This window comes from Adiantum capillus-veneris, chromosome 26 (assembly GCF_014529385.1).
Source record: "Adiantum capillus-veneris isolate H3 chromosome 26, ASM1452938v2, whole genome shotgun sequence".
Lineage (NCBI taxonomy): Eukaryota > Viridiplantae > Streptophyta > Polypodiopsida > Polypodiales > Pteridaceae > Adiantum > Adiantum capillus-veneris.
The window spans coordinates 126,331,000-126,342,929 of NC_140956.1; positions in this window are offsets into that span (position 1 = coordinate 126,331,000).

Below are 11,930 nucleotides of genomic sequence, written 5' to 3' on the forward strand. Positions count from 1 at the left end.
GTGGAAGTAACACACACCGAGGTGGTGCATGAATGTTGTCTCACAGCTTCCATGTGGCAACAGACCTTCGGACCATATGAGTTAGTACGTATGCACGGATCTCTGCAAGGGCACAAGGTGCACATCTTGGTAGATGATGGTGCTACTCACAATTTTATCAATTACGGATTGGTGAAAAAACTCAAATTGCCTCAAACTCCGAGTACCCACCGCTACAAGGTAGCAATGATGAATGGACATGATACAGGAATCTGGGATACTTAAGTTTGAGCTGTTCCGTTGGAAGTACAAGGTAACTCCATATACTTGGATTTTCAGGTTATGAACATGGAAAGGGCAGATGTGGTCCTTGGTAGGGAATGGTTGCATAGCCTAGGACCATCACTGAAGCGTAGATATGAGCACAACAGCTTGATGTTTGAATCCCATGACGCACATGTGTTGTTGTTAGGAGAGAAGGATGTACCTTCTTCACCATTGATATGTACAGCTGAGCTTATGCAGCTCGTTTCTGATAATGAAATAGATCAAGTTTTATTGTGTTACTCATTGTCTCATTTTCTCTCTAACATTGAATCTGTTGAACATTCCTCAACGCCGCATGCTTCTCTCTCATCTCTTCCACCAATGGCTACTTCCAAACAAGCAAAAGTTGCTAGTGAGTTACAAAAATTATTAGAGGAATTTCAAGATGTTTTTCCTAATGAATTTCCATCAGGATTACCGCCGACACGATCGGTGCAACATAGCATCGATGTGGTTGCAGGCAATAAACCTGTCAGTAAAACGCCCTACCATATGAGTTACTCTGAAGCTGTTGAGGTGGAACGTCAGCTTGCTGACTACCTTAGCAGAGGGTTTATCCAACCTAGTTCTTCACCATGGGCTTCTCCTATCCTATTAGTGAAGAAAAAAGATGGCAGTATGCGCATGTGCGTAGACTACCGTGGCTTAAATGTGGTTACTGTTAAGAACAAGTACCCATTGCCACGCGTGGATGAGTTGTTCGACAAACTCACTCATGCTTGTTTATTTACAAAAATAGACTTGTGGTCAGGTTATCACCAAGTCCGTATTCGACTTGCTGATATACCCAAAACTGCATTCCAAACAAGGTTTGGACACTACGAGTTTTTGGTGATGCCCTTTGGGTTAACCAATGCGCCCGCAACATTCATGACACTTATGGATATTGTCTTGAAGCCGTACTTGGGCAAATTTGTCATCGTTTTTCTCGATGACATTCTAGTTTATAGTGCTTCTAAAGAAGAACACTTACAACAACTGAGGCAGGTGTTACAATAGTTACAAATAAATAGATTATATGCCAAGGAATCTAAGTGTGATTTTTTGAAAGAAGTAATTCACTATCTTGGGCATGTTATTTTAGCTAATGGGCTATATATTGATCAATCCAAAGTGAATACAATCCGGTAGTGGCCTTCTCCTAAAAATCTGGAAGAGTTACGATTTTTTAAAGGATTTGCAAGTTTTTACCGAAGGTTCGTTAAAAACTATGTTAATATTGCTATTCCCATGACGGATAAACTGAAAGGCAAAGGCAAAGCTTTTCAGTGGGGACCCGCTCAACATCACAGTTTCGATACGCTCAAGGATGCATTAGCTACAGCTCCCATACTAGCTATTGTAGATCCTTTGAAACCATTCGTTTTGGAAACGGATGCCAGTGACCTTGCTATTGGAGCAGTCCTGTTACAAGACGGACGACCAATTGCATTTGAAAGCAAGAAGCTTGATGCAGCTCAACAGAACTACTCTACTTATGAGCGCGAACTCTATGTAATAGTGTCTGCCTTAAAAACATGGCGGCATTATTTGTATGGTGCTCAGTTTGAGATTGTGTTTGACCATGAAAGCTCAAATGGTTTACACAACAAACTAATTTGAAGGGTCGGAAAGCCAGGTGGGTCAACATTCTTCAGGAATATGATGCCAAGCTCCGATATTGTAAAGGACGATACAAAGTGGTCGCTGACGCTCTAAGTCGAATGCCGGAGATCAATTCTCTCTTGTTCACGGAACTTTGTAGTGAATCTTTGGATTCTCTAAAGGGAAAATACGAGCATGATGAAGCATATTTCAAAGTGTGGAGCCATGTACAAATGAGGGATCCTTCTCACTCCAATGAGGGTAGTGTAACGTTAACCTCCACACATAGTTCTCCTCTATCGAGTGATGAACTACAATGATGGAAGCATTTCACCATCGACAATGGGTACCTACTCCATAAGGGGAGAGTTTGTGTACCGACAGACACAGACATTCGGCGCCAAATTCTTTATGAATGTCATGATAGTCCAAGTGCAGGGCACCAGGGTATTAGAAAGACTTATGCTCTCATACGACGACAGTTTTACTAACCAAGTTTACATGGTTTAGTTCAAGCTTATGTCTTGCATTGCCAAAACTATCAAGTTAACAAAGCAGAGCGCCTGAAAGCAGGAGGACTCTTACATCCTTTGGAGATTCTCAATGGTAGATGGGAAAGTATCTATATGGACTTTATTGTGGGTTTACCAACCACGGTACAAGGTCATGACTTGGTATGGATGGTCATAGATCGGTTGACTAAACTATGTAAGTTTATTCCAACCAAATCAATGGTTAAGATTCCAGAACTAGCCAAGTTATTTGTGGACAATCTATACAAGTTGTATGGTTTGCCAAGTAACATTGTCAGTGATCGTGATACCAAGTTTCACAACCATTTTTGGAGGGATGTGTTCAAATGATTGGGTAAACAACTAAACCTCAGTACAACCGATCATCGAGAAACAGATGGTCAAACTAAACGAGTTAACCAAGTGCTAGAGAATATGCTAAGAGCATATGTTAGCAAGAAACAGTCAGACTAGGAAGAATATTTACCTATTCTCGAGTTTCCCTACAATAGTGCTAAGCATGTCACAAATGGATTTAGTCCTTTCATGCTCATGTATGGGTTTCAACCTAGGTCACCTGTTACGATGGGGTTGGCAACCGAAAAGCTCCAACAAGTTAAGGATTTTCTCCAAGACCACATGGATATGCTGAAACTTGCTCGTCAGAATGTCCGAGAAGCACAGGATCGGTATAAGAAGTACGCTGATGATAAACGTCGGCAAGTTACCTTCGAGGAAGGGGAGGAAGTATTTTTATGTGTGCCAGAACATTCAAAAAGTCTAAAAAGTGGGCTAACACCTAAATTATCTCCATGATATTGTGGGCCTTTCAAAATACTCAAGCGAGTAGGTGATCGTGCCTACAAATTATTGCTACCTGCACATTCTCGTATTCATCCGGTGTTTCATGTAAGCCGTTTACGTAAGCGGTTACATGGGGACGACAATGTCATTGACCAACAGATTTTGGTTGATTTTGTTGAACCTCCTACCTTACCGCATGAACCTGAACGCATTCTCAGCTATCATGATTTACGTATGCATCATCATGTCCATCAACAAACCTTAATCAAGTGGAAAGATTGACCTGAGGAAGGCGCCACTTGGGAAAACATTAGTGTTCTTAAGAAGAAGTTTCCCACTTTTGTTTTCGGGGACGAAAACTCTTCTTTAAGGGGGGAGTAATGTCAGGACAACGGCAAGGCCGGACTAGACAAGGGCAAGGCCGGGCTAAGCAGTGTGGAAAGGGAGTCCAACTAGGGCAAAGGGCTAGGAGCCATGCTATATAGTGGGTGGTTGGGAGGTGGACTCCAAGGTTCTAGTTTCCCTTGTCTAACATTGTTCACCCTAGAAACCTCTGCTTGTCATGAACGAACAAGCAGGCTATGTCATGCCTTTTTTGGATGAGCATAAAGCCTGCTAACTAGTTGCAAGTCTTGGGAGTGACCATGTAAAAATTCGTGTACAAAAGTTTAGTTTTTTTGGGCTTGGGTGCTAGTGTTTTGGGTTCTTCAAGTCTCCAAGACATGGTTTCCAATAATTATTTTCAGCCGTGCTTTATAGCTCGTGAATCGGACTTGTACATCATGAGTTATGTGCGTCCGAAGTGGGTGGTCTCAACTTAGAAAGTGATTGCAGATGCATGCAAAAAAGGCAATTGGGCCAACTTGATGATTTGGATGGGAAATACTGAGAATTGAAAATTCAGGAAGTAGCGGAGGTGATGGGCTCCACGCCGTACTTTACGGTGTGTCATTTGGTGACCGGAGCAGCAAGTTATGCTTCTAGAAAGTTGTCCGGGAAGTTCTCTTGGTTGGAGAAGGAGCTGTAAATTAAAGTGGGCATGAGGGAGTTGGGAGGATTGTGGACGAAGTTGCTATGTGGCGTGGGAATTATCCCACATGGGAAGGGGTAAGGAGAGAATGGGGTGTATATAGGGAAAGTGAGGAGCTCCCATTGTTTGGATCACTTGGTGGAGGAGCTTGTGGGAGAGGGCTCGTGGACTCCAAGGAGATAGGGGCACCTTTTTCTAACTATTCACACCTAGCTGCCCAAGTGTGCTCTCCCTTTTTGGTCCTCTGAACAAATGCCCACGCCTTCCCATGAGCACAAAGGCACTGAATTACTCGAGATCTTTACCAGAAAAAGGCTCAAAATGAACCAATAAAATAAAAACCCCAAGAGGCCATGTCAACGGAGGAGAGAGAAAGAAAAGATTTGATTAAAGAGGATAAAGGAGGCCCCTTTTTAATAGCTGCAACACCTGCAAACTTTCCAGAGAGCTCATTTTTGAGCAAGAGAGAGTACACCCCCGACTTCGAGTGGCCATATCTATCTCATCTTTTATCTTTTTTTAGCCTATGGATGCTCTTTGGACATCTACTCAAGAAGAGCTACATCTTTATGTCCTTGGTTTCTCCTAATTCCAAGTGTGATTCATGCTAGAAGAGTTCTTCAAAAATCTTTTTAGGTGCTTATCACAGGTGGTTTCGGCGGTGCAATAGTTCTTCCTTCCGACAGTGTGACTCGTGCAAGGCTATAGAGACACTCATTTTCCTTGTTGTTTGCACACTAACATTAGTAATATGAGTGGCAATAGATGCGGCAATGGTTTGTCAGCAATATGCATGATAATAGTTGCGGGTACTCACGACTATTATCATGTATATTTCCATGTCTATTACCGCGGATATTACCACGATGAGCCTATCCAAAAATAAAAGTGCTCATTTGGTGGGCGGCCCAAATGAGCACCTTCATTTTTTACCTACATAAAACAATTGAAACATCAATTACGTCTCCCCAATGGTGGAAAATTAAAAATCCTTTAATTTCAAAACATCTCGAGTGCATAAGTTAAGGGTGAGTTTAGGAAATGAAAAGACCATGGAGGTGGAAAGTCAAAAGACTTTTTGTGTGCGTATAAATAAACATGGTGGAGTGCACCTTATACATTTGTTTTTTTCTTCTTAATTTTCTTTCCTCTAGCATCTTTTTTTAATTTTTTTAAATATTTTGTAGCAAAATTCACAATTGTGAGTGTGCGCTCCTTGCCGCACTGTCGAGGCAAGGGACTTGCCGATACACCGTGTACGAGCCGCAAACGGCTCCAAGCACACAACTAGTTTAACTAGTAAGCTCAAAGAGGGCAATGGTGTGTCACTCACCGCCTTATGCTCCTGTCGTAGAGGATTCCTCTCCGCAAAGAAGAGGGAGATGCCGCTACGCCGCGCTCAACCGCCTCGCCGCCGTCGTGCCGCCGCAACGCTCGATCGCACACACACTCTCACACTCTCTCTCTCTCTCTCTCTCTCTCACACACACACGCACACACACAAGGAGATGGTGAAGGAGAAGGTGGAGATGGAGCAAGAGCAGCTTCTATTGCACAATGAGAGAATGAGTAAAAATTAGGTTTAGTTGGCTTTTATGTGAGCTCACCCCATTCACACTTGGGCGCCCATGCTTAGCCAACTAACCCTAGCATGTTCGTGTTAGAGTGCGCCTCTCATCGGCGATCACTCTACCTTTCCCTATTGGACCGACAAGCCCGGTGCCTGACTCTACTTAAATAAATAATACGATTACAGTGTCCGTCGTAGGCGATAGGGTGTCCGTGAGCCACGAGGGTTAACATTGCCCCCCTTCCTGATGTAGATTCCGTCCTCGGAAGCTATTGAGTTGAAGCTTGGTAAGTCCATGTTGTAGAGCATCTAGATTTGAATCTGCAAGGCAAAGTCACTGTTTTAGCAAGCGGAATTATATTGTCATAAATCATGAGGGGAATGTAAAGTACATGTGAAAATGAGTAAATGCAAGATTTATGAAATGTTAGACTGCCATTAAGGACAAATAAATTGCACTTTGAGTAAATTAATTAATCAAGAGTTTTGAGCTTATGGCTGAGTCTATCAATTAGTTAGCTATGACTAAGGTTAAAACAACTACTCTAGTACTAGCTAAGCTAAGAAGATTATCTAAATGCAAGATTCCCTAATTATGCTTTTCAGCTTTGATTAACCAACTCGCTCTCACAACTGCAAACAAAAGCTTGAAATGTTAACTGTAAGCTCAACGGAAGTCTTTTATTTTTTTTATTTTTTTTAATACTTTTTTACTTTGGGTCACAATCGTGTGACGTGTGTGCTTATTTTGTATGTCTGGGGTTTTTTGCTTCTCAAGGAAAAGCGCCCACACTGGGAACCTCTAGGGCTCTAGTACCATAGACAATACATGTGAGTGGAGTACCAATTCAAGCCAGGATTTCTCTTCCAACGTAAGATTTTTCATTTGTGGCACTTATGTTTTTTTTTTTTTGCTTCCATTTCCTTGGTATTCGCACTAGTGTTTTTTGTTGTTTGAGTGAGCAAGCCTTTCTCTGCCTAAAACATTCCTAAGGTCTCAAATACTCGGATAATTTTATTAGCTAGGCCTAGTGGTCAAGTAAATGAGTTAACCTAAAGTCACGGTCTCCTAATCTCCAGGCTCATCCATAAGATTAAACTGGAGTTCAATCAACTTAAGCAAAGACAAATTTATACATCTATAATGGCAGATAACAATCATAACTATTGCACTCAAACAAAGAATGAAAAATCATTATTAGCAATTACACATATCCACCAACATGAATCATGGAAAGTAGTACACCTGGAGGTATGGAGTGGCTCATTTCATTGAAGCAGATGTCCTCAGCCATGTGGATGGAGATCCATATAAGTCCTACCTAACACATCCAAAAACAGGCACTATACCTCTAGGAGGCATGTCAGTGTGAAAAATTAAAACTCCTAAAAAAAAAACTCAAAACACAATCTAGACCCCTAACCTACCTATCTGTCACCCCATTTAGAATCAAGGAAAGAGGATATTATATAAACCGGGTGGCCACCCTAAGGCTAGGCCTCTATCCTCATCATCTAGATAAATAAAATCGTTGTCCGTGAGGCCATAGTCTTCCTCGGTCTCTATTAGTTCCTCTTCATCATCCTCTTGTGCAAGCATGCTAATCAAGAACCTCGCGATGCGTGGATACTCATCTTGTGCAAAAGAATAAGCATGTGCCATTGGAGACACATTCGCTACTAGGTAGGGATCACTAGTTAGCCATAGACGTATCAGCCATTCTAACTCCTCAAAATTTCTCTCACATGCAAGGCTCTCTATCAAATCCCATTCGCAAGAAAGTATAGGGTAGCATACGTAGAACACTTGAGGAAAAGACAAAGGGTACCTTTCATAAAAAATAGAAGTGCATGCCTCTGGTGAAGTAGCCATTTCTGACAAGACAGATAGATTTGGTTAGGCCTTTAAAACATAAGAGTTGTTTTTGTGTGTTGCTTGAATTGACACGGTGAATTTGGACTTATATGTAAGATCTGATAGGGTGCTCTCTCGTTGCTAGTCGCTCTTGCTCTTTACTATTTTTGTTTTTTGTGAGTATAAGGCTATATATATACATTCCCTAAGATTGGAATTGAGAGGTCAGGGAGGAAGGTTGAGAGGGGAGCGAGTGAATGATTGATGTTAGCAAAAACTCCCCCCTTCCTTAGGTAGATCATACCTTTTGGAATGAGTTCGTCACCTTTTGAAACCAATTGTTCCAAGTTGTTATGGGTGAAGGTTTTAACCAATAGTTTTCGACCGCCCTATGCGTTTCATCTAGTTGCAAGGGTGGTAAGGTACTCTCCCATGATTTTATTTGCAACGTTGTTGTAGGTGGTGAACTTACCCCGGGAGGTGCAAACTCTTTCATGCTTGTATGGATATGTACAGTGGTAGGTGGAGGTTGTATAGAAGCTTCTACTTGCGTATAGGAACTACATGAAGAGCAAGCAGCTTCATTTGATTTCCCTGTTCCTGAGCTAGGTGGAACAAATCGTTCTTTCTTTGGTACCCAAACTAGCTCTAGATCGGGTGTGTAACATTCCATGACTTTTTCCTTTCCGCGATTTTCAATTTGTTTGGGAGCCACAGGATTGGGTTTACATGGGCCAGGTGACAGGTAAGAGTACACTTTACGTTTGGGCACCCAGATTTGATCATTTCCTTCATAGTATCCTTGGGCTTCCAATAGTCGTTTAGGAATCCAACGCAACGTTTCTTTACATTTCTTGGAGTGAGTGGGACGGTTCTTACTAGGTTTCCGTTTTTTTGCATCAACCATGCTCACTACAGAGGCTTTAAGGACCCACTTGTATGTTTTCTGTGTTATATTAGGATGGTTCTTGTGTGTCTCAAGCTTTCTTTCAACTACATCAGTTGAAGCTCTAGAGAGTTGGGCTATGGGGACGTATGGTTCAACCTCCTGGACATGCAATGTCTTGGGTTTTATTTCCTTAGGCAATATCTCAGGGACTATGGCTTGAGTGGTAGGGCTAAGAGTTGGTTTTTGCATTGTAACACCCCCAGTCCCCCAATCAATAGTGCATTTGGTGGCTATCATCCACGTGCGGCCTAGGTTTATATTACCCTCCATAGTTCCAGTAGGCATGACCAAAAAGTCTTGAGCTACAATTCCATTGTCATAACTGACAGAAGTGTGCCATATTCCAAAAACCGTAGTTTTTTTCTTGTTGACACCCTTGACTTGGATAATACTCTCAGATAGAGGTGGCTTCCCTAACTGACACCACACCCCATAGGATAGCAGATTATATTTAGCACCAGTGTCCAATAAGGCGTTATATAGCACTTTTCCATAGGCACTATTTAACTCAATAGGGTATCGTAGAGGTGTGTCAGAGTCCAACCCATCCTCTTTGATTTCCACGTGGAATGCATTTGTGACTCCAAGGTTAGCCTCTCGTTTTTGTCTTATACGTTGTTGTCGCTCCTTAGCCTCAGCTTGAGCTTGTATCTTGTTTAACTCGGTTTGTGCTTTGGCGGCCTTCTTTTGATGAATGGCCCGTAGTTCTTCTTGGCTTAAAGGATCGTAATATCTTTTGAATTTACTCCCATTGAGGAATCCAATGGTTTCAACTCCATCAAGAGTTTCCACACGAAGGGTACCTTGTGGGGTAATTTCACATACTCTATATGGTCCTTTACCAGCATATTTCAACTTTTTCTTCTCTTTACGTACTCCATACATAAGGACTTTATCACCAACTTTGATGTCCTTGTCCTTCACATGGCGATCAAACCACTTCTTTCTCCTATCCTTTTCCACAAGAGCATTTTGCACAGCCAACTGTCTCTCTTCGTCTAGTTTTTCTAAGATATACAAACGCTCGGTTAAGGGGTTACCATTCCATCCTTCTTGCGAAGCTACCCTAAGACTAGGAATGACAAACTCCCAAGGCATAACCGCTTCTTGGCCGTATACCATTTTGAATGGCGTACAATTAATAGCCACTTTATAAGCAGTACGATAAGCCCATAGAGCAGATGTCAACTTCAAATCCCAATCAGTGCGATGAGCTTCTACCGTCTTTGTTAAAATAGAGATTAGAGTCTTGTTGGTGCTCTCGGCTTGTCCATTAGCTTGCGGGTAATAAGGTGTAGACTTATGGTGGGATATCATAAAGGTTGTGGTAAGCTCTCTTATTACCTCATTTATAAAATGGGTACCATTATCACTAACAATTTCAAAAGGGCAACCAAATCTTGTGATAATGTTCTCAAAAAGAAACTTAGCTGTTGTCCTCGGGTCAGCTTTTTGTGAAGCCTTAGCTTCAGCCCACTTTGTTACATAGTCCGTAGCAACTAGAATATATCGAGATTGAGTGTTGCGAGCTGCGGGACTAATTGGACCTACAAAGTCTAAGCCCCATTTTTCAAATGGTTGGGTTACTTTAATAGGATGTAAGGGCATTCTGTCTTTGCGCTGTGTGGTCTTGTAACGTTGGCACTCATCACACCCTTTTGCAAAAAGTGATGCATCCTTAAATAAAGTTGGCCACCAATAGCCTGATTGCAGCACCTTTCTAGCAGTCAGGTCTCCTGAAAAATGACCTCCTGCTATGCCCATATGTGCTTCTTGCAAGATATACAAATATTCATCCTCGCAGGCACAACGCCTAAGAATATCGTCCTTGCCTAGTCTATACAGAGTTCCGGCAATCAAACAATAGGGTTCACATTCTTTTACTAGCCTTCGAGCGATATCCTTACGAAGTTCCTTGGGTGGAAAACCATTAACTAAAAAGTTAACAATGTTCTCACTCCATTCAGGCATAGTCTCAACTATGAATAGGGAAGTATCGGGTAATTCATCATCAACTCCTGTAGGGGCTTCACCATTGGGTATGCGAGACAAATGATCAGCCATGACGTGCCTTTTACCGGGTCTCACTACAATCGTGAAATCAAACTCCAGAAGAATTAACAACCATCGTGTGATTCTTCCTGTGGAGCATGGCTTGTTTACCAGATACAGCAACACTTGATGATCCACATAAAATACAAACTTGTTTGCCAGAAGGTAGTAGCGAAATTTCTTTACTGCATAAACCATTGCCAAACCTTCTCGCTCTGTAGTGGTGTAGTTCCTTTCAGCATCGTTCAATTGACGGCTTGCAAAGCTAATGGGATAGTCCAATTTATGTTCTCCTGGTTGAGTGAGAACACACCCAATAGCAAAGTTTGATGCATCAATATGCACATGGAAAATGACATCCCAGTTAGGTGTCCTTAAAATCGGAGCACTTGCTAGTGTTTTCTTCAATTGTTCATAGGCCTGGTCACACTCTTCAGTCCATTTAAATTCAATGAGAAGCTTGTACAAAGGACGTGCTATCTCAGTGAAAAATAAAATAAACCGTCGATAATAACCCACGTGTCCCATGAACCTTTGAACTCCCTTGTAATTGGTTGGTGGTGGTAACTCTAGAATCACTTTAATTTTACTCTCATCGGTTGAGATACCATTCTTGGATACTATATGCCCTAAAATAACTCCATGCTTGACCCAAAATTGGCATTTGAACGGGTTCAATGAGATACGATATAACCTACACTTTTCAAACACCTTCCGCAAACATGATAGATGTTCTTTCCAAGAAGAGTAAACACAAAGGTCGTCTAAGAAAGCTTCACAAAACTCTCTCAAATATTCTTTAAAAGCAGTGTTTATTAATCGTTGGAATGTAGCAGGGGCATTTGTTAAGACAAAAGCCATCACACGAAATGCAAACACGCCAAATTCTGTGATGAAGGCAGTTTTAGCTTGGTCCTCTAGCGCTATCGTGATTTGGTTGTAGCCTGAGTACCCATCTAGAAAGCTATAAGCTTCCTTGCCTGCAACTCTTTCGAGTACATGTTCGGAATATGGTAGGGGGTAATGGTCTCTTCTAGTAGCTGCATTAACTTTTTTGAGGTCCACGCACACCCTGAGTTTCCCATTCTTTTTTGGCACGATAACTATCGAAGACACCCATTCAGAGTGTTCAATAGGATATATGAACCCACATTTGATAAGATTTTCTAGTTCTTCTTGAATGATCTTTGCGTACTTAGGATTCATCGGGTAGGGTCTTTGTTGTACGGGCTTCGCAGTGCTAATCATAGGGATTGTATGTTGGACCA